The 22,685-nt window shown below is 47.8% G+C and overlaps 1 long non-coding RNA gene across 1 annotated transcript in view; it reads right to left on the bottom strand.

Moving 5' to 3' along the window:
• Positions 1-6,777: 6,777 nt before the first annotated feature.
• The window catches only part of LOC307207290, a 116,944-nt gene continuing 101,036 nt past the window's right edge, over positions 6,778-22,685 (bottom strand). The window contains exon 2 of the long non-coding RNA XR_013834612.1: positions 6,778-7,313. This is a non-coding gene — a long non-coding RNA (uncharacterized lncRNA). The remainder of the gene's footprint in view (positions 7,314-22,685) is intronic.

Genomic DNA, 22,685 nt, shown 5'->3' with positions numbered 1-22,685 from the left:
GTGTCTATAAATAAATAAATACAGCAGCAAGAATGTTATTGGCCCAAAAATGGAAGCAAGAAGAATTGCCGATGAAAGAAGAATTGAGGATGAAATTAATGGACTATGCAGAATTGGACAAACTAACAGGAAGGGTTCGAAATTGGCGGGACCAGAAATTCACAGAAGACTGGAGTAAATTTACAGAATATTTGAAAAGTATTTGTGATGACCAGACTACGTTTGTAGGCTTGCAAGAAGTTTTGTGAGGAGTATTATTGGAATTTTTTCAAAAATAGATAAGGGGGAAAGAGGATTAGTTATGATAATTAAAGGTAAGAAGAATTTAAGAAATGCATAAGAAGTGGTTAAAACAGTGGATCATCAGAGGTGCTGAGGGAAGTCCAAAAAAGATTGTATAAATGATGAAGATTTGTGGTATGCATTATAATTGATATGTTAAAATTAATAAAAATTATAAATAAATAAATAAATAAATAAATAAATAAATAAATAAATAACCCTGCCTGATGAAACCTGTCTGTGGAGAATGTCCAAGGAGCTTTTGCAAACAATGTCTCGCCCCCGGCCCAAGTTACACAACTGCAAACCCCACACTGGGGATCTAAGACTTTTGCCCCATGCAGCACTGTTTCCATTAGGCTGCAGTTCACCTTTCGATGAAAACAATATTAAACATCACCCTGTCCACTATGGCAGAATATTGTGCAATTAATCACATTATCATTACATCCGTGGTTCCCAGATTAGGCTTATTCCCCCGCCCCCTGTGCATCACTTGCAGATTTCTGAGGCAGAGCCCCTTCGTGATTTCCCCGCCCGTTGTAGCAATCGCCATGCGCCGTTCTAGATGCTGCATGATTTTCAACTGCAATTTTTGTGTGTGGCTCCTTTTCTTTCTTACATTGAAGGCTGATCGCAGAAGAATGGATGCTTTTGAATTCTGGTGCTGGAGGAGACTCTTGAGAGTCCCATGGACTGCAAGAAGATCAAACCTCTCCATTCTGAAGGAAATCAGCCCTGAGTGCTCACTGGAAGGACAGATCCTGAAGCTGAGGCTCCAATACTTTGGCCACCTCATGAGAAGAGAAGACTCCCTGGAAAAGACCCTGATGTTGGGAAAGATGGAGGGCACAAGGAGAAGGGGACGACAGAGGACGAGATGGTGGGACAGTGTTCTCGAAGCTACCAGCATGAGTTTGACCAAACTGCGGGAGGCAGTGGAAGACAGGAGAGCCTGGTGTGCTCTGGTCCAGGGGGTCACGAAGAGTCGGACATGACTAAACAACAACAACAGTGTGGCTGCTTTTCTTTCTTACATTGTGCCACGCTGTGCAAAGGGAAATGCAATACAACTGGGGGGGGGGTGGATATAATCAATTCACGTTCCATTTGTGGACTGAAATCAACAACCGTGAATACTGGGGCAGAAAACCCTACAGCGAATGCTGGCCATATTTGCCGGATCGATTTGCACTCCTGACACGGAACGAATAAACGAGCATCAGCACATTCTGTTCCCGTTTCCGTCAGAATTCTGTGACAGCCACATCCTGTTACTTGTGCGAGCAACGCAACAGCCCTGTGCTTGCTTCTGAAAGTCTCCTGTTGGTACACCTGCTTCTGCTTTCAAATTTCTCAAGATCTTTCCTCCAGTCCTGCTTGAAGGTCACTGAGTGCCACCCAGCGAAGTCTGGCGCTGCAACTGCAGCCCGGAGCTGGCTCTAACAACTCCACTAATGAAAACTAATTGCTCATCATATCTGCTCATTGTTTACCCGGGAATGATTTAAGTGCGTTTCAGGCTAGACTGAGCATCCTAAAGCATGTTTTGGTGCTAGCTTCCCCACTCCCGACATGCGTCCCCTGTGCCGTAATGATATTGTTCGCTCTCATGCTGGCATTGCAGAAAGGGAGAGAGAGGGAGAGAGAGGGGGGAGCAGGAACAGGGGAGAAGGATGTTAACTTAATAGGGCTCATCCATAAAAGACATACAGTCTATGAGATTTTCCAGGGAGATTGCAAAGGAGCAAATGAGATCTCTGCAAAGCTACTGTCGCTGCGCTCCCCTTTAGGAAAGAAAACAAACAACATCCAAGACAGCTCATTATGTGTGAGGTGCAATGCTATGGGAATGCAAAGGTACTTCCACATTTGCCTGAGCTACCTGGCAGGGTTAGGTGGAGGGTCTTGGAACAACTGACCTTTCATTTTTGCCTCTCCCCACCCTCATTACAAATACCGTATTTTTCACTCCATCACTCCATAAGACACACTTTTTTCCTTCTAAAAAGTAAGGGGAAATATTTGTGCCTCTTAGGAAGCGAATTCATGGTCCCTGGAGCCAAATTGCCCAGGGGCAAAAAGCACATCATTATTTTCTTTTAAAGAAAGAGGGAAGGGGGTGTTGAAACAAACCCGCTGAGCAGCTGATCGGCAAGCAATCGGGGAGGGAGATAAGGGACTCTAGAGATAAAGGAGGCTGCCTGGGAGTTGGGAGGTAAAAGCACATGCATCCTCAGGATTTTTGCATTGGGCTACCCCAAACACACTATCAAATCACATTTCATGTCTGTGGCCACAGCATGAACCACAAAAATCATACACCCACTGTTTCATTCAGAATATTTTTTTCCCCTGTTTTCCTCCTCTAAAAACTAGGTGCGTCTTATGGTCGGGTGCATCTTATGGAGCAAAAAATGCATGCACAACCAGGGGCGTCTTACCCATAGACATTAGTGGTGCAGGGCGCCAGGGCGCTAGATTTTGGAGGGCGCCACAGGCTGAGTGACTGGGAACGAGAGTCAAAATGCGCTCCCTTCCCCGCTCTGGGTCAGCCCGCACCTCTCCTCTCAGCCACCCATCAGAGCGCGCTGCGTCCCCCTCAGGGACGCCCCTGTTAGAATTCCTGCTCCGTGATTGCAGTCATGGGATTGTTGTCTTTCACATGACAGTGTATGTGTTGACTCCACAGAGTGGGAAGTGACGGAGACAGGATGTTTGTGTTACTGTGTTCCGTGAAGTGGGACTATTGTCCTTTGTTCTTTTTCTCTTTGCTGTCTGATGCTAGAGAGAGAGGGAGCCATGTTGCAGCTCCCAAGACTACTGCAATGCGCTCTATGTGGGGCCACCTTTGAAGATGACTCAGAAACTGCAACTAATCCAGAATGCGGCAGCTAGACTGGTGACTGGGAACAGCTGCCAAGACCATATAACACTGGTCCTGGAAGACCTACATTGGCTCCCAGTATGTTTCCGAGCACAATTCAAAGCATTGGTCCTGACCTTGAAAGCCCTAAATGGCCTCGGTCCTGAAGGAGCGTCTCCACCTCCATCATTCAGCCCAGATACTGAGGTCCAGTGCCGAGGGCCTTCTGGCCGTTCCTTCACTGCGAGAAGCCAAGTTACGGGGAACCAGGCAGAGGGCCTTCTCGGTGGTGGCGCCTGCCCTGTGGAACGCCCTCCCGTCAGATGTCAAGGAGATAAGAACTACACAACTTTGAGAAGACATCTGAAGGCAGCCCTGTTTAGGGAAGCTTTAAATGTTTGATGATTTGCTATGCTTTTATTATATTGGAAGCTGCCCAGAGTGGCTGGGGGGGGGGACCTTGTCGTATGGGTAGGGTATAAGTAATAAATCATTGTTGTTGTTGTTGTTGTTGTTGTTGTTGTTGTTGTTGTTGTTATAACGGCAACTATGACTGCTACACAAAATTTACTTGCTCTGTTCATCTGCCATCACCTACATTGATCAGCTCCCCTTGGATTGATCGTGGTTAATCTGGCAGGTGTTCAGCACTAACTAGCTAAAGATCACACAACATTTTATTTAACATGCATAGAAAGAGTAAAATGGCGAGCCTTCCTTCAGATCCATTCTCAATTATCCGATGGTATTTCAGATGACATTTCTAAATTCCCACTTTACTGAATGCTGGTTGCAGACAGATCTAGACTGGCAATTATTTCAGAATTACGGACCACGTGGTTGGTTAACAATTGAAATTAACAACTCAGAACTTGTACAGTCCCTTAATGAACCATGAAAAGTTAATAGCCCGTTTATGGTGTTTCTGATCTGGAGATATTGAAAAAGAGGTTCGACCCATTTCCTTTTTAACCTGAGTGAAGTTTTGGCTCATCCCTTCTTCATTATAATCTTTGGGTCATATCCAACCAATTCTGCTCAGAATTGGCCTGTTGAAATCCATGCCCATTAATTTCAGTGGGTCTAAAGGTAAAGGGACCCCTGACCATTAGGTTCAGTCGTGGCCGACTCTGGGGTTGCAGCGCTCATCTCACTTTACTGGCTGAGGGAGCTGGCGTACAGTTTCCGGGTCATGTGGCCAGCATGACTGAGCCGCTTCTGGTGAACCAGAGCAGCGCATGGAAACACCGTTTACCTTCCCGCCGGAGTGGTACCTATTTATCTACTTGCACTTGATGTGCTTTTGAACTGCTAGGTTGGCAGGAGCTGGGACCGAGCAACGGGAGCTCACCCCGTCGCGGGGATTCGAACCATCGACCTTCTGATCGGCAAGTCCTAGGCTCTGTGGTTTAACCCACAGCACCACCCACGTCCCTTTTCAATGGGTCTACTCTATGTGAAATGTAGAAACCTGCCAAAGATCAAATAAAGCCATTGGTCCATTTAGCACAGTATCATCTTCACGGACTGGTAGCATCTTTCCATGGTTTCACACAGAGGTCTCTCTCAACCTCCCAGTGCTGGGGATTTGTTTGTATATAATTTTTATCAAATTTTCTAATTTACATTTCAAAATATTCATTTAAACAATCTTAAATCAGTGACTTCCCTTCTTCTCTTTCCGAGGTTCATTTTACATACCATACATCCCTGCATATTTTACATGAACTAAACCATTAGAGAATCCATTGTTCCATCCATCAAAACTCATTTACATTGTTTAATTTATCTTAATGCTACCAGTGTTTTTAAATAAACACAGTTTTCATTCATATATTCATATATTCAGTAAACATTTTCCAGTCTTCTTTAAACGTACATTCTTCTTGTTCTCTTATTCTATATGTTAAATCTGCAAGCTGCGCATATCCCATCAGTTTAAGTCAGGGGATCAGCAATCTTTTTCAACAGGGGGCCAGTCCACTGTCCCTCAGACCTTGTGGTGGTCCGGACTATATTCTGGGGGGGGGGGGGGAATATGAGTGAATTCTTATGCCCCACAAATAACCCAGAGATGCATTTTAAATAAAAGCACACATTCTACTCATGTAAAAACACACTGATTCCCAGACCATCCACTGGCCGGATTGAGAAGGCGATTGGGCCGGATCCGGCCCCTGGGCCTTAGGTTGCCTACCCCTGGTTTAAGTTGCCATTCTTCTTTAGCTGGGACCTCGCTCATTTTTCATTTGGTGGCTAACAAAACATGGGCCACAGGAGTAGCATACATAAATAATCTTTTTTCACACCCTGTGGATAATCCCCAACAGAAAGGACTCTGTTGATGTTTTTTTGGAAAGTTACTTTTAAACTTCTTTTCTCGAATTCATTATATATCATTTCCAGTGTTGGGGTCAGTCCCCAGGACCACTGAGCCACAGCCCAATGGGTCTTCTCCAGGAATAACTACAATTGGGTGCAAACCCTAAATTCAGTCGTTCCATAGAAACATGCCTTTTGAGAGAGCAGAGATTTAAAAACATGAACAAGTTGAGGGACTTGGATATCTTCAGCCTACAGAAGAGCAGACTGACAGGTGATGTGATAGCCATCCTCAAATATCTGAAGGGCTGTCACTTGGAAGATGGAAAGAGCTTCTTTTCTGCTGCTCCAGAGGGCAGAACCCAAAGCAGTGGATTCAAATAACAAAGAAAGGAGATTCTGACTGAACATTTAGGAAGAACTTTCTGGTGGTAAAAGCTGAAATGGACTCCCTTGGAAGGTGGTGGGCTCTCCTTCCTTGAAGGTTTCTTCTTCTTCTTCTTCTTCTTCTTCTTCTTCTTCTTCTTCTTCTTCTTCTTCTTCTTCTTCTTCGATCCCTCATAGCCAAGTAAGATTGTCTTCCATAATGTCTTCCACCATGAGTCTGTAAGTGACTGTGGAGGCCAATTCTGGATCCACAAGTTGTGCCACATTGGGGACATAGGTTTCCGGGCGGGAGTTGATCATGGTTTGAATTTGCCAAGTGTGCCTTCCTCTTAGCACGTTTCTCCCTTGTGTCCTGAGTTCAAGTGTCTTCAAAGCCCATGACACCTTTGGTAAAGGCTGTTCTCCAGCTGGAGCGCTCGCAGGCCAGTGTTTCCCAGTTGTTGGTGTTTATACTACATTTTTAAAGATTTGCCTTGAGAGAGTCTTTGAACTTCTTTTGTTGACCACCAGCATTGCGCTTTCCATTTTAAAGTTTGGAATAGAGTAGCTGCTTTGGAAGACAATCATCAGGCATCTGCACAACATGACCAGTCCAACGAGGTTGATGTTGAAGAATCATTTCTTTGACGCGGGTGATCTTTGCTTCTTCCAGTACACTGGCATTAGTTTGCCTGTCTTCCCAAGTGATGTGTAAAATTTTTCAGAGACACTGTTGATGGAATCTTCCGAGGAGCTGGAGATGGCGTTTCTAAGTGGTCCATGTTTCACAAGCATTTGGAGGTTGGGTGGCCATCTGTCAGGGATTCTTGAGCTGTGATTCCTGTGTTAAGGAAAAATCTAGGTGCGAGGCTGCTCAGTCACCCAGCTCGTCGGGCAGGTCCCTGCGGAATAAAGGAAGGAGTCCAGCCAACCGGAGCAAATAGCTGTAGACCAAAGTTGATTGCGCAATAGGTTCAAAGAGCAAATTTTGAACCCCGAGGATGGGGTGACAAAGACTTTTAAAACTTTCCCACCACATCCCAGAATACAGTTCGAAGGGGAGGGGATAACCTTGGCAAACATGTCCAGACAAGTCCATGGTACAAGATTAGCATAAGCAGACATGGGAGGGCAAAACTCAGGTATAAGATTAGCATAGACAAATATGTCTTAAGTACCCACCACCCAAAAGTACAATAGAAGTTCCTTTGCAGGTCTGGAGCCTGAGGCGAGTCAGGGGATGAGATTTGGCTTCCCTTGGCTAACAATGAGCCCTGCAATTGTCACCTCTGGGAACTTCCTGGAGTCCTTTTGCCAGGGGAAAATAGCTTTGGAATGGAGGAAACTAGGAAAGGAGATGATTTTATATTATTTTTAAAGTTAGGTGACTTCCCTGAGCTGTCAAGTTGGAAGGATATATTCAGGCATAATATTTGTAATATTTAACTTTAAAGATGTGCCCCCCCCCCCGTAATTTCTGTAACACCTTCATTGCAGGGGGTTGGACTAGATGACACTCAGCACTGCCTTACGACTCTGAAATTCTATTATTCTATGAATTTAAATGTGTCTTTAAATGTGATTTAATCAGCGTATTAATGTGGAAACAAAACAGAATGCACTTACTGAGGAACATGTGCAAAAATGGCATGGACCTGAAACAGATGGTTTCATCCAGCCCTATCTCGGGCAAGATTCGCACCTGCAGAACTCTGCTGAAAATTCAGAAATAGAACGGCAGAACAATAGGCGTTTGCCTCCCCCAACACACATGGGGAACAAGACCAGCTAATTCAGGACTCCAGAATCTAGGGAGAATTCTCGAAGCTTCCTAAGATCCATTTAAAAACTCTGAGCCTGGGTAGTATCCAATCAAAGCCCTACTTAGAGTTGTTGTTGTTGTTGTTGTTTAGTCGTTTAGTCGTGTCCGACTCTTCGTGACCCCATGGACCAGAGAACGCCAGGCACTCCTGTCCTCCACTGCCCCCCGCAGCTTGGTCAGACTCATGCTGGTAACCTCGAAAACACTATCCAACCATCTCGTCCTCTGTCGCCCCCTTCTCCTTGTGCCCTCCATCTTTCCCAACATCAGGGTCTTCTCCAGGGAGTCTTCTCTTCTCATGAGGTGGCCAAAGTACTGGAGCCTCAGCTTCACAATCTGTCCTTCCAGTGAGCACTCAGGGCTGATTTCCTTCAGAATGGAGAGGTTTGATCTTCTTGCAGTCCATGGGACTCTCAAGAGTCTCCTCCAGCACCATAATTCAAAAGCATCAATTCTTCGGCGATCAGCCTTCTTTATGGTCCAGCTCTCACTTCCATACATCACTACTGGGAAAACCATAGCTTTAACTATACGGACCTTTGTTGGCAAGGTGATGTCTCTACTTCTCAAGATGCTGTCTAGGCCTGTCATTGCCCTTCTCCCAAGAAGCAGGCGTCTTTTAATTTCGTGGCTGCTGTCACCATCTGCAGTGATCATGGAGCCCAAGAAAGTAAAATCTCTCACTGCCTCCATTTCTTCCCCTTCTATTTGCCAGGAGGTGATGGGACCAGTAGCCATGATCTTCGTTTTTTTGATGTTGAGCTTCAGACCATATTTTGCACTCTCCTCTTTCACCCTCAATAAAAGGTTCTTTAATTCCTCCTCACTTTCTGCCATCAAGGTTGTGTCATCTGCATATCTGAGGTTGTTGATATTTCTTCCGGCAATCTTAATTCCGGCTAGGGATTCATCCAGCCCAGCCTTTCGCATGATGAATTCTGCATATAAGTTAAGTAAGCAGGGAGACAAAATGCAGCCTTGTCGTACTCCTTTCCCAATTTTGAACCAGTCAGTTGTTCCATATCCAGTTCTAGATACTTAGAGTAGGCCTGTCAAAATCGATGGGCATTTTCATTCTTTCCAGTGGGTCTACACTGAGTAGGGCTGACATGGGATACACATGCAGTCCTCTCCATGGGCCACTGGGTCCTGGAGGCTGCATAAGGGATAGTCTCCGCTGGTAGAGCATGAGACTCTTGGTCTCAAGGTTGTGGGTTTGAAACCAGCGTTGGGATGCCTTGAAAAAGAAATCTCTTGCACCGTATTTCCTCTTGTGGAACAATGAGAGGGGTTTCATTTTCTGTAGGGTTCTTCTTCTTCTTTTGGAGTGGGGCACAGTTGCAAAGGGACGTGGGTGGCGCTGTGGGTTAAACCACAGAGCCTAGAGCTTGCCGATCAGAAGGTCGGCAGTTCGAATCCCCACAACGGGGTGAGCTCCCGTTGCTCGGTCCCTGCTCCTGCCAACCTAGCAGTTTGAAAGCACATCAAAGTGCAAGTAGATAAATAGGTACCGCTCCGGCAGGAAGGTAGATGGCGTTTCCGTGCGCTGCTCTGGTTCGCCAGAAGCGACTCAGTCATGCTGGCCACATGACCCGGAAGCTGTACGCCGGCTCCCTTGGCCAATAAAGCAAGATGAGCGCCGCAACCCCAGAGTCGGCCATGACTGGACCTAATGGTCAGGGGTCCCTTTACCTTTGCCTATTGTACATCTAAGACCTTAAAATTCTTATTACACTATGTTCCTATGTTCCTACTGAAACCAGCCCTTCACTCTGAATCTTTGTTCTTAAGGGATAGGCCATAGTTCAGTGGCAGAGCAGCTGGATTTGAGGTTTTACCGCAAAAGAAGACATCCTGATCTTTGGTTTTTTATTTAGGTTGCAGAATGACACCAGCAACCCTCCCTGCGGGGCGAACCTTTCATGTTTGTTCCCGGGGTCCAAAGGAACCAGGGCTACCCAGCGGGGTGGGAAGACAGGGAGGTAACAAGACACAGCCGCGCTCAGGGGAATGGGGACACGCAGAGAAGTCGCAAAATGGGAACACGGCTATTTTTGCTTCTTCTCGACTCATCCTCCACCCCCTTCCCTGGCCTCCTCTTCTTTAAAGCTTCCCTGGTAAATCTCTTTACAGTAAGGTGGGGGGGGGGACGGACTTTTGTGATTGAAGAGAGGCTGAGGGAGCCCAAATCTCGTTCAGAAATCTGAAGCAAAGAGTAATTTGTCTCTCAGGGTGCGGTGTGTCGGGGGGGGGGGATTAGTGTGTGTAAGAGAGAGAGCGCTCAAGGAAAGGGGAGACAAAGCTTAATCTGAAAAGGGGTGCGTACTTTTCCCTGCAGCTTGTGAAGCAATGATAGAACAACAACCCGCTGTGTTGCAAACTTAACACTTGTGTTGTTTAACACAAGCAACACTAAGGCCAGTATACTAGATAGCACTGTAATTCTTATTGTATAATATACATAATTTAGTACAGTGGTACTTAAAAAGCAGAGACATCACCTTGCCAACAAAGGTCCATATAGTTAAAGCTATGGTTTTCCCAGTCGTGTTGTATGGAAGTGAGAGCTGGACAATAAAGAAGGCTGATCGCCAAAGAATGGATGCTTTTGAATTCTGGTGCTGGAGGAGACTCTTGAGAGTCCCCTGGACTGCAAGAAGATCAAACCTCTCCATTTTGAAGGAGATCAGCCCTGAGTGCTCACAGGAAGGACAGATCCTGAAGCTGAGGCTCCAAGACTTTGGCCACCTCAGGAGAAGAGAAGACTCCCTGGAAAAGACCCTGATGCTGGGAAAGATGGAGGGCACAAGGAGAAGGGGACGCCAGAGGACAAGATGGTTGGACAGTGTTCTCGAAGCGACCAGGATGAGTTTGACCAAACTGCGGGAGGCAGTGGAAGACAGGAGTGCCTGGCGTGCTCTGGTCCAGGGGGTCATGAAGAGGCGGACACGACTAAATGACTAAACAACAACAACAACCCCTCAACACTGTATATTTGCAGCACACGGTTTCTCCCCCCAAAAAAAGACTTGTGGGAACTGTAGTTTGCTAAGGGTTTTCCTGGACCTTGGAGCCGCGTCAGAACCCTAAGAAAGGGGTTCGCATTAAAAGGGAGGGTCGAGATTGTCTTTTGAAAGTGCTTGGAAATTGTCTAAAACTGGAAGGGGGAGAGGGTTATCAATTGATAGAAGAAAAAGTTGGGCTTGAGTTTTACAGCTCAACCCTCCCCCCCCAGGGTCTAATAATAATAATAATAATAATAATAATAATAATCCCCTTCATTGATCACTGCCTTACCGTGGCAAAGGGGCTTGAATAACTCAGAGAAGCTATGAGCTATGCCGCGCAGGGCCACCCAAGATGGACAGTTCATAGTGGAGAATTTTGACCAAACGTGATCCACCTGGAGCAGGAACCGGCAAACCACTCTGTGCTGGTCCCGGGGGGAGGTTACAGTGGGGCGAGGTCCAGGACCTGAGTCGAGGGTCGGCAGACAGTCCTCCACGGGCGAAGCGGGGTCCAAAGCGAGGAGCCGGGCAAAGACAGGAACTCTGGAGGAACAAGACTGGGTGCTGGCCGAACAGCTCTTCAACGACGTTGCTCCCGCAACCTGGGACCGGGCTGACTGGCCTTTATCTTCTCTGAGGCCAGGGGCGGTCCCGGCCCCCAGGAGACCCGCTTCTCCTGGCCTTAAGGCAAGCACTCCTCCTGGGAAAAACCAGTTCCCTTCGCCTCTCTGCCCTGAGCCTCTGCAGTTCAGGAGAGGCTGAAGGGTTACTGGGCCCAGGGGGAGACTCACCTGTAGGCACTGAGTCCTCAACCTCCTCTGGAGCCAGAGTGGATTCACCTGGTGCCTACTCCTGAGGATCCGGCACAGGTGCAGGCGCTTCAGAATCAAGGCCCTGCCCCAGCTCAGCCGGCCCTGGAGGCGGGGACTCCTGTGCAGGCTGGGATTCCTCCGGTTCAGCCTCTGAATCGGATTCCCAGGCCATCACACACTCCAGTATCCCTGCCAAGAAAACTCCATGGACAAAGACAACAGGCATAGTGCCTGGCGTGCTCTAGTCCATGGGGTCACAAAGAGTCGGACACGGCTAAACAACTAAACAACAACAACGAATAATAATAATAATGAGGAGGAGGAGGAGGCACCTTGACCTCTGCAATGCGGAAAGCACAGTTGAAGTATCTCTGGTAGATGTCTGGCAAGAAGTAGATCCATGACCCTGGAGGCAGGTTCCTCTTCTTCATGGGTAGGCAAACTAAGGCCCAGGGCCAGATCCGGCCCAATCGCCTTCTAAATGCAGCCTGTGGACAGTCCCGGAATTATCATGTTTTTACATGAGTAGAATGTGTCCTTTTATTTAAAATGCATCTCTGGCTTATTTGTGGGGCACAGGAATGCGTTCATTTTCTCCCAGAAATAATAGTCTGGCCCCACACAAGGTCTGAGGGACAGTGGACCAGCCCCGTGCTGAAAGAGTTTGCTGACCCTTGCGTCTTCTTCATAGTGTAAGGGTAATGGCACATGGGGACAGTTCCCAAAGATGAGCTGTGGTACCAGTGTCCCCCTCCTATTATCAAATAATAATAATAATAATAATAATAATAATAATAATAATAATTTATTTATACCCTGCCCATCTGGCTGGGTTTCTTCAGCCACTCTGGGTGGCTTGCAACAAAATATTAAAAACACAATAAAACATCAAACATTAAAAACTTCCCTAAACAGGGCTGCCTTCAGACGTCTTCTAAAAGTCAGATACAGTCAAACCTCTGTTGCCAAATGTAATCCGTTCCAGAAGACCGTTGGACTTCCAAAATATTCGACAACCAAAAAGAGGAAGCCTTAATACGATAGTGAAACTCAAAATGGAAGCTGCGTAGCACGTTTGGCTTCTGAAAATCGTTTGAAAACCGGAGCATTTACTGCCGGTTTTTCGGCGTTCGGGAGCCGAAATGTACGATAACAGAGGCGTTTAGGAACTGAGGTTTGACTGTAGTTGTTTATCTCCTTGACATCTGGTGGGAGGGTGTTCCACAGGGTGGGCACCACCACCGAGAAGGCCCTCTGCCTGGTTCCCTGTAACCTCAGCAGCCCTGCCCTCTCCTTCGTGTGCTGAGCAGGCCATCTGCAAGGGGAGTCTTAGCGCATTTGGGTTGAATGTGCTTCGTCACCTCCTCCATGCACGAAGGTTTCCAACCGTGCTCAGTGCAGAGACTCATGGGTGCTTCCTGCTCAACGTGCAAAAGCAGGGAGGGTGAGGGTGGGGAATGAGGGCTGAGCTGGCACTCGTGAGTCTGCTGTTCCTCCTTTTGCACAGTCCGAGGGAACTCCTGGAGAGCCCTTTGCCAAATGAGTGAAATTAATTGCCCTGGAAGAAGGAGGCTCAAGAGACAAGTAATGGTGGAAAGGGCATATTTATTAATTGCAACAATGGATGATCTGCCAACAAATAAGCAAATTATGTAAGCACCGGCAGGAAGGTTCACTTTAACATCTAGGAGGAGTGCATCACTCCTAACCCCTGGCACATTCTGTGGCTCCTGAGCAGAGGGATGGAATAATACTCACCTTCCTTGCTGAATGAGCCTTGGGCACGTTCGCCCAACATGGACACCACCATTTAAAAAGGTAAAGGTAAAGGTACCCCTGCCCGTACGGGCCAGTCTTGACAGACTCTGGGGTTGTGCGCCCATCTCACTTAAGAGGCCAGGGGCCAGCGCTGTCCGGAGACACTTCCGGGTCACGTGGCCAGCGTGACATCGCTGCTCTGGCGAGCCAGAGCCGCACACGGAAACGCCGTTTACCTTCCCGCTGGTAAGCGGTCCCTATTTATCTACTTGCACCCGGAGGTGCTTTCGAACTGCTAGGTTGGCAGGCGCTGGGACCGAGCAGCGGGAGCTCACCCCGCCGCAGGGATTCGAACCGCCGACCTTTCGATCGGCAAGCCCTAGGCGCTGAGGCTTTAACCCACAGCGCCACCTGCGTCCCAAATGCAAATGCCAGGCCTAAGGGGCACCCCCCCCCCAGAGCCACCCAAGCTGAAGGCGGTAGAAGGGGACTCAAGTGAAATGATGTATCGCTGGTATTTTTGTTGTTGTTGTTTAGTTGTTTAGTCATGTCTGCCTCTTCGTGACCCCCTGGACCAGAGCACGCCAGGCACTCCTGTCTTCCACTGCCTCCCGCAGTTTGGCCAAACTCATGCTGGTAGCTTCGAGAACACCATCCAACCATCTCATCCTCTGTCATCCCCTTCTCCTTGTGCCCTCAATCTTTCCCAGCATCAGGGTCTTTTCCAGGGAGTCTTCTCTTCTCATGAGTATTGGAGCCTCAGCTTCAGGATCTGTCCTTCCAGTGAGCACTCAGGGCTGATTTCCTTCAGAATGGATCGGTTTGATCTTCTTGCAGTCCATGGGACTCTCAAGAGTCTCCTCCAGCACCATAAGTCAAAAGCATCAATTCTTCAGCAATCTGCCTTCTTTATGGTCCAGCTCTCACTTCCATACATCACGACTGGGAAAACCATAGCATCCTGGATTACTTAAACTAGCCTATCTAAGCTTCCCTGCTGAACTCACAAACCTGAGGAAGGAAGGCTATATCTAATAAAGCATCTATTGTTCTTGTTTAGTCATTTAGTTGTGTCCGACTCTTCATGACCCCCTGGACCATAGCACTCCAGGCCCTCCTGTCTTCCACTGCCTCCCACAGTTTGGTCAAACTCATGCTGGTCGCTTCGAGAACACTGTCCCACCATCTCGTCCTCTGTCGTCCCCTTCTCCTTGCACCCTCCATCTTTCCCAACATCAGGGTCTTTTCCAGGGAGTCTTCTCTTCTCATGAGGTGGCCAAAGTCTTGGAGCCTCAGCTTCAGGATCTGTCCTTCCAGTGAGCACGCAGGGCTGATTTCCTTCAGAATGGAGAGGTTTGATCTTAACCCCGAGTAAATTAGCAAAAATGTACAGGAGAAGTTTAAATGTTTGTTGGAAATGTAAGGAAAAGGAAGGCCACATTTTGTCATATGTGGTGGAACTGTAAAGTGATAAAGGAATTCTGGGAAATTATATACAATAAATTGGGGGGGGGATGTTTGAAATATTTTTTGTTAAAAAACCAGAAGTCTTTTTGTTAGGAATTGTAGGTGCAGAGATACTGAAGGAACTGAAAAGATTGTTTATGTACGCTACAACAGCTGCAAGGATGCTCCTTGCCCAGAGTTGGAAAGACGACAAGATAGCTGCCAGGGCACACTGGCAAATGAAATTACTGTACTACACAGAGATGGCAAGATTAACCAGGAAAATCAGAAATCAGGAGGATCAAAATTCAGTAAAGGATGGGACAAATATGTATTGTACTTGAAAGACCACTGTAAACACTTGAACTCTTTGGCAGGCTTTAAATAACTCTTGCAATGATACATAGATTTTGGATACAACAACAACAACAACAACAACAATAATAATAATAATAATAATAATAATTTTTATTTATACCCCGCCCTCCCCAGCCAAGGCCGGGCTCAGAGCGGCTTACAAGCAATAATAAAAACAAGTTGAATGATTACAACTTAAAAACAAAATTAAAATACAACATTAAAATATTGAAACATTAAAATATTAAAATGTAGCCTCATCGCAGGAGGAGAAGGAAAAAGAAAAAAGAAAGAGAGGGAGGGAATCAAATTGGCTCCAAGCCAAAGGCCAGGCGGAACAACTCTGTCTTACAGGCCCTGCGGAAAGAAATCAGATCCTGCAGGGCCCTGGTCTCATGAGGCAGAGCGTTCCACCAGGCCGGGGCCAGAGCTGAAAAGGCCCTGGCTCTGGTCGAAGCCAATCTAACTTCCTTAGAGCCTGGGACCACTAGGGTGTTGCTGTTTATGGACCTTGAGGTCCTCCGTGGGGCATACCAGGAGAGGAGGTCCCGTAGGTACGAGGGTCCTAGGCCGTGAAGGGCTTTCAAGGTCAAAAGCAGCACCTTAAATCTGACCCTGTACTCCACCGGGAGCCAGTGCAGCTTGAAAAGCACTGGGTGAATATGCTCCCATGGCAGAGACCCCATGAGGAGCCTCGCTGCAGCATTCTGCACCCACTGGAGTTTCTGGGACAGCTTCAAGGGCAGCCCCGCATAGAGCGAATTACAGTAGTCAAGCCTGGAGATGACCGTCACATGGATCACAATGGAGGATGGTAAATTAAATGGACTTATAATATTCAGTTTTTAAAAAGTTATTTAAAGAACCCACGGAGGGGAGGAGGGAAGTATTGATAGTATTCGGAAGAATCCTGTGCAAATTTTAATATCTGTAATAATACTTGTGTGAATGAATTTGTAAAGTCAAATAAAAATTATTTTAAAAAGAAGAAGGGGACTCCAGTGTGCCCTTAACCCAATAATGCTTCCAGGTGCCTGTCAACTCAGTTCTTAAATCCCCTTGCCTGCCCGAACTGTATGATGAATACCTACATAACAAGTCAATTGAGGGATGGGAACCATACTGTGCGGAATAAGGGCATTGGCTTGGAAGAAGGAGCGGCAGGGATCCCTGGCATGTTTCCCTAGCACGATCGAATCCTCCACGTTTCTTTGCTTGTTGATATTTTTCTTGAACTGTGGTGCTCAGAAGTGAACATAAGACTTCAGGTGGTGCCCAGCCGCAGCAGGAAACAAGACACACACACACACAAATCAATTAATGAACAACAGAGCAGCTCAAAGCCTCAGACTAGCTCCAAGTTAAAGTTGGGGAAGAAATTCCACTTAAAGGTTTTGACAATGGAGGGGTATATATGTTTCACACTGAATAAAGAAATGGGCTCGTTTTGTAGCACCCTGCTTGTGGTTAACGCTTAGCTGGAATGAAATATTCAACGCAGCAATAGAGAAATTAAAATAATAATTTATTTGTCAGACAAATAAATATGAGGCACAGTGGTATATGGTTACCAAGCTCTGGCCTGGCCTCCTGCCATTCTGGCCAGCACTTATATTTCCTTAATCCAGCCCCCTTGCTCCTCCTGTGGCTGCCTCTGTCCAATCAGCCTGGTTGAAATTCCTATTGGCTGTTTGCTAGAACCAATCACAAAAGATACACCCATTTCCTCATGCCCTTTTATGGGAAACAAAAAGATATATATTCTTCTATCTATAAATGACAAATAAGTAGTAATATATCTTACATGTGTCTCAACAAGGAACCTTAATTACCAGCTCACCTCGCCCTATTGCCCTCCAAAACAAATGGTTTAATCTTAAATTTTTATCTTAAACAGATGTCAAGGATCTTGAGTTCACATCATCATTGAAAGATCTCCTTCTCTTGGAGGTCTTTTAAACAAAGGCCTGACAACCATATGTGTGCTCTAATGATGTTTCCTGCTTGGCAGGGGGGGCTGGGCTGGTGGCTGATGGCCCCTGTGATCTCTTCCATCTATATGAAATAAGAATCTAGCATAAGGATTTAACATTTCTTAGCTTCTAATTCCTTTGCATAATTACATTTAAGCCAATATATTTAATACATAACATAGATAGCCTTTTAGAAGAATAAACCTTTTCAAAGTAAAAAAGGAAGGAACATTTTACAGCCTCAAAATAAGATAGAAAGAAAACCTCTCTTCTCCAGCCAAGCCAGTTGCCTTTTTCACTGCTCTTGACCTTTCAACCTTAGGAAAATATGGCTCAAGTTTAATGGGAGGCACATGGTTTTATTTTACTATTTACCCACTCTTAATTATGTTTATCTCTTTTTTTATCTTCTGTAATATGTAGGGTCAGTGTAACCTTGGCTGTCAGCCTGTAATTCCCTTTGACTTTGAGAATTGTTTTCTGCTATAAATCAGGGGGCCCCCTTGTCCAGGAGAATAAACATCTTGCCAAGGTTCTTAGGCAGCTGGTCTTCTGCCTGGCATGAACATTTGAAAATCTTTAAGCTCATTTTAAAATACAGGCCCTGATCAAGCCTTAATAAAAATGCAGGCTATGATTAGATGCCTCAGTTTCATGTTTCCTGAAACAACAGGCAAACCAAAACAACGGCCATCCTTTGAAATCCACACTTCTCTGAATTTAGCAAATCCAGACAAATACAGTGGTACCTTGGTTCTCAAACGCTTTGGTACTCAAACAACTTGGCACCCAAACTGCAAACGTGGAAGTAAGTGTTCTCTTTATCGAACTTTTTTTCCAGAAACCAAACATGCTCTGTTTTGAGTGTTGCACTTCCCTTTAGAAGGTGATTGGGTTGGATAATAATAATAATAATAATAATAATAATAATAATTTATTATTTATACCCCGCCCATCTGGCTGGGCCTCCCCAGCCACTCTGGGCGGCTTCCATAGAAACCAAAAATACAATAAAATATCACACGTTAAAAACTTCCCTGAACAGGGCTGCCTTAAGATGTCTTCTGAATGTCAGGTAGTTGTTTATCGCTTTGACATCTGATGGGAGGGCGTTCCACAGGGCAGGCGCCACCACCGAGAAGGCCCTCTGCCTGGTTCCCTGTAGCTTTGCTTCTCGCAATGAGGGAACTGCCAGAAGGCCCTTGGCGCTGGACCTCAGCATCCGGGCAGAACGATGGGGATGGAGACGCTCCTTCAGGTATACTGGGCCAAGGCCGTTGAGGGCTTGAAAGGTCAGCACCAACACTTTGAATTGTGCTCGGAAAAGTACTGGGAGCCAATGTAGGTCTTTCAAGACCAGAGTTATATGGTCTCGGCGGCCCCTCCCAGTCACCAGTCTAGCTGCCGCATTCTGGATTAGCTGTAGTTTCCGAGTCACCTTCAAAGGTAGCCCCACGTAGAGCACACTGCAGTAGTCCAAGCGGGAGATAACCAGAGCATGTACCACTCTGGCGAGACAGTCTGCGGGCAGGGAGGGTCTCAGCCTACGTACCAGATGCAGCTGATAAACAGCTGCCCTGGACACAGATTTGACCTGTGCCTCCATGGACAGCTGTGAGTCCAAAATGACTCCCAGGCTGTGCACCTGGTCCTTCAGGGGCACAGTCACCCCATTCAGGACCAGGGAATCCTCCACACCTGCCCGCCTCCTGTCCCCCCAAAACAGTACTTCTGTCTTGTCAGGATTCAACCTCAATCTGTTAGCCGCCATCCATCCCCCAACCGCCTCCAGACACTCACACAGGACCTTCACCGCCTTCACTGGTTCTGATTTAAAAGAGAGGTAGAGCTGGGTATCATCCGCATACTGATGAACACCCAGCCCAAACCTCCTGATGATCTCTCTCAGCGGCTGCATGTAAATGTTGAAAAGCATGGGGGAGAGGACAGAACCCTGAGGCACCCCACAAGTGAGAGCCCAGGGGTCTGAACACTCATCCCCCACCACCACTTTCTGAACACGGCCCAGGAGGAAGGAGCGGAACCACTGTATGACAGTGCCCCCAGCTCCCAGCCCCTCAAGACGGTCCAGAAGGATGTTATGGTCGATGGTATCAAACGCCGCTGAGAGATCCAGCAGAACTAGGAAACAGCTCTCACCTTTGTCCCTAGCCCACCGGAGATCATCAACCAGTGCAACCAAGGCAGTTTCAGTCCCATGATGAGGCCTGAATCCCAACTGGAAGGGATCCAAATGGTCCGCTTCTTCCAGGCGTGCCTGGAGTTGTTCGGCAACTGCTCGCTCAATCACCTTGCCCAAGAATGGAAGATTTGAGACTGGGCGATAGTTGGCCATCGTGGCCACATCTAAAGATGGTTTTTTAAGAAGCGGTTTAATAACCGCCTCTTTCAGCGGGTCTGGGAAGGCTCCCTCATGGAGGGAAGCATTCACCACCCCACGAAGCCCATCGCCCAGTCCTTCCCAGCTAGCTTTTATAAGCCAGGATGGGCAAGGATCCAGGAGACAGGTGGTTGGCTTCACTCATCCAAGCAGCCTGTCCACATCCTCGGAGGTAACAGATTGGAATTGATCCCACTCAACTTGACTAGACAGAACTCTAGCACTCTCCCGCCCTGGCCCTGCTCCCACGGTGGAGTCTACTTCTTCCCAAAACTGAGCGATTTTATCTACAAAAAACTTTGCAAAATCATTGCAGGAGAACATGTGGCCCGTACTGGGCCCCGATATTGCAGGTGGTTCCGCTAAATTGTGAACCACCTGAAAAAGTCTCCTGCTGCTGTTTTCTGCAGATGCAATAGAGGCGGTGAAGAAATTCTTCTTCGCTGTCGCTATCACCACTTGGTAGGCTCGACGTTGAGCTCTAACCTGTGTCCGGTCAGATTCGGAATGAGTTATCCGCCACCGGCGCTCTAGCCGTCTCAACGATTGTTTCATTGCCCTCAGATCCGTGGAAAACCACGGGGCTGTCCGGGCTCCATGCAATCGGATCTGGCCCTTGGGCCATTGTTTGCCTACCCATGCTCTACACCAGTGGTTCTCAACCTGTGTGGAGAACCAATGTGGTGTAGTGGTTAAGAGCGGTAGTCTCGTAATCTGATGAACCGGGTTCGCATCTCCGCTCCTCCACATGCAGCTGCTGGGTGACCCTGGGCGAGTCACACTTCTTTGAAGTCTCTCAGCCCCACTCACCCCACAGAGTGTTTGTTGTGGGGGAGGAAGGGAAAGGAGAATGTTAGCCGCTTTGAGACTCCTTCGGGTAGTGATAAAGCGGGATATCAAATCCAAACTCTTCTTCTTCTGTGGGTCCCCAGATGTTGTTGGACTACAACTCCCATCATTCCTGACCACTGGTCATGCTGGCTAGGAATGATGGGAGTTGTAGTCCAACAACATCTGGGGACCCACAGGTTGAGAACCACTGCCCTACTGTCAGGGAAAGGGAGACAGCTAGAGAGACGAGGGGGGAAAGAGGCAATTACAGAGAGCCGAAAGAGCTCATTAGCAGTCTATCATCCAACTCAGAGGAGGAAATAGGGAGGGGCAACCAGTCCCCGGAACTAGCTACTCACAGAACAAAGGAAGTAGGAGGTGTGCGCTGCACCGATGGGCATGCTGGGGGAAAAGACGTCAGAGATCTTCAGTCGAGTCATCTGACTGAGCTAGACATGGACGTGTTTGTTTGAATTCTTGTAACTGCTTTGAACTTTTGGTAATAAATCTACAAGACAGAAATGGCTGTGTGCCTGGAGCGTTATCTTCGCTAATTTTGGCAGCACCAATTCCTCACACCTACCCAAATCCAACCTGAGATGGTTGGGTGGCGCCTTGTAGGCCTCCTACGGCCAACTCCTGAAGCCAAGCTGGTGCCCAATGTCTTGTTCTGCTTTCCTTTGGACCCCATCAGTGGGACCGAGTGGGGGGCCTTGTTTTCTGGGCAGCCCAGAACCTCTACACACACTGCCCAGACTTGAAAAAGGTCACTTTCATGCTGCAAATGCAGTAATTTGTCTTCAACCCTGGAACCGCACTCCATTTGTAGCCTTATTAGACTTTACCGATTGGTGGGCTCTGCGTTGCTCCTGGACAGGAGGAAGTCAGATGACACCGAGGGTTGGTTCAGAGAAAGAGTTCTTTATTTCTGCTCTCCGGAGCAGCAGAAAAGCACTTGCGTGGTCAGTCCACAGCAAGTCCAAAGAAATGAGAAATTTCATGCAGTATATATGTGCTGGTCCGGGGGGGGGAAGGTTACCGTGGGGCGAGGTCCAGGGCCTGAGTTGAGGGTTGGCAGACAGTCCTCCTCGGGCGAAGCGGGGTCCACAGAGGGAAGCCGGGCAAGGACAGGAACTCTGGGGGAAACGGGACTGGATGCTGGCCGAAACAGCTCTTCAACCACGTTGCTCCCGCAACCTGGGACCGGGCTGACTGGCCTTTATCTTCTCTAAGGCCAGGGGCGGTCCCGGCCCCCAGGAGACCCGCCTCTCCTGGCCTTAAGGCGAGCACTCCTCCTGGGAAAAACCAGTTCCCTTCGCCTCTCTGCCCTGAGCCTCTGCAGTTCAGGAGAGGCTGAAGGGTTACTGGGCCCAGGGGGAGACTCACCTGTAGGCACTGAGTCCTCAACCACCTCTGGAGCCAGAGTGGAATCACCTGGTGCCTGCTCCTGAGGATCCGACACAGGTGCAGGTGCTTCAGAATCAAGGCCCTGCCCCAGTTCAGCCGGCCCTGGAGGCGGGGACTCCTGTGCAGGCTGGGATTCCTCCGGTTCAGCCTCTGAATCCTTGCCAGGCCATCACAATATATATCCTCCAGGCACCCTCTCCCCCCTTCCCCAGGAATCCAGCCACGTCAGCTTGTACACGCAGGTTGACATCACAGATGTTCCTGTTCCGGTACTCTTAACCATAAAAGGGTTTTCCTTCCTGTACTTCTGACCATTAAAGGGTATTCCTGTTCCTATACTCTTATCTTGGAGCAAGAGGCCACCAACTCCAAGAAGACACTCTGGTGCTATTCCCGGACTAGGTCTGTGTGTCAGAATGTGGTAAGATAAGACCCAGACATGCCATCCCTACTCCACTGGAACAGCCAAGGTCGTCCATTGCCGTGACTGATAAAGGAGAGAGCTTTGTTTATACGGCTGTGTTCTTGTTATGCATTTGCTCAACAGCTCAAGTTAATGCATTTTAGAAATGCTCTCTTGGAGAAAGAAGAAAAGGGGGGGTTGGGTCCCATTTCAAACTGACTGCACAGAAACCCATTGCGTGGACAGGTGGAGTCCCCAGATCCCGAGCGGTCCCCCCGTCATGTGGAATAACGACTCAAGACAACGTGCTATGGGATTAAATTGGCCACAACTTTATTAAATTTCAAATGTGGGTAGACCTTGGCTCAGGCATTGGGCGTTCTCCCTCCCCAGTCCCCAGCCGGGGACCTAGGAAGCATCAGGGTTATCCAGTGTTTGTGTGGGGGATGGGCCGGCTCTGGAGAACATATGTACAAGCAGAGATAGCCGCCCCTGTTATGCCGCCGCCACAGGGGAAAGCAATGACGACCTTTTGGTGTACGGTCAAAGCCTCCCTTCAGAAACCCCTTTAACGGGGAACCCTGGTATCGCCGCCACAAAGAGGAAGATGGACTAAAGGATTCCGCCCAAG

This window comes from Podarcis cretensis (genome assembly GCF_951804945.1).
Source record: "Podarcis cretensis genome assembly, chromosome: 18".
NCBI lineage: Eukaryota > Metazoa > Chordata > Lepidosauria > Squamata > Lacertidae > Podarcis > Podarcis cretensis.
This window is presented reverse-complemented; position numbering and strand designations above follow the sequence as displayed.